Source organism: Montipora foliosa, chromosome 5 (assembly GCF_036669935.1).
Source record: "Montipora foliosa isolate CH-2021 chromosome 5, ASM3666993v2, whole genome shotgun sequence".
NCBI classification, from domain to species: domain Eukaryota; kingdom Metazoa; phylum Cnidaria; class Anthozoa; order Scleractinia; family Acroporidae; genus Montipora; species Montipora foliosa.
Genome location: NC_090873.1, coordinates 29,248,476 through 29,249,418, shown reverse-complemented (window position 1 = coordinate 29,249,418; position 943 = coordinate 29,248,476). Strand labels below are relative to the sequence as shown.

Sequence of the window (943 nt, the reverse complement as noted above, 5' to 3'; positions counted from 1 at the left end):
CACATCATTCGCACTCTCGAGCTTCTCCAAAACAGATTCGGCACGCTCAAACTGCTGCTCGTTTCCTTTTTGCCTGGAAAACAAAACGATCGCGCTTCGTACGATTAACGGCTACCTCAACCGACGAAGAGTTTTCCTCCGTAAACTGCTTCTTAAAGCTGTCGAAGCGGGTGTCGATTAAAGACGATATCTGCCTGGTAACTGAAGCAATGGAATCAACTACAGCCTTCTGCACTAAAATGAAAACTATCAGAACCAGTGCTAGAAGAACCTTTTTCTCCCAAATCGGGAGCATCTTGTTCTGGAATGGTCATCTTGAGCCTTCTTGTGCCTAACAAAAAATTGGACAACTTTAGGAGGAGTAATAACATAATCGTCCCCCGTTTTAATTCAAAGTTTCTTAAAAACTCTATAAGCTATAGAGGCGCTATCCTTTGGAACGTTGTCTCGACTCATTTTACGGTCCAGCGTACTGATTTTTATCGTAAAGTGAACAAGGATTTAGATTTTAAGGAACTTGATTTTAGCGCACAGTCGGTCCAGACGCTGCCTAGGCACTATCAAGATTTTAAATGCTTTTAAACATTTTATATTTTATTCCTTAATTGCTGTAGTCTATTTATTTAGATGTTAACATGTGAACTTTTGAATATCTCTTAGCCTAGAAACTAATTAATATTCTCTTTTTTATCTTTTCCTATAGTAGTTGTGATCTGTAAGTAATGTTATCGATATTTTAACATAGCTTCATATTGTAATTATTTTCACACGACCCCACAAGCTCTGAGCTTTAAACCCTATCGTGTTTAAATAAAAGATATGATGGTGATGATGATTTAATTTAAAAAAAATCAATTCTCGTTCCCCTGTTTGAATTCAGGGTCAATTTTTACTAACTCAGTTTCAAGAATCTCACGCATTCGCCCAGTTGCAGTTCATGTCC

The 943-nt window shown here is 37.5% G+C and overlaps 1 pseudogene; it reads right to left on the bottom strand.

Moving 5' to 3' along the window:
* Positions 1–295, bottom strand: part of LOC138002569 (uncharacterized) — a 1,310-nt pseudogene extending 1,015 nt beyond the window's left edge.
* Positions 296–943: the final 648 nt, after the last annotated feature.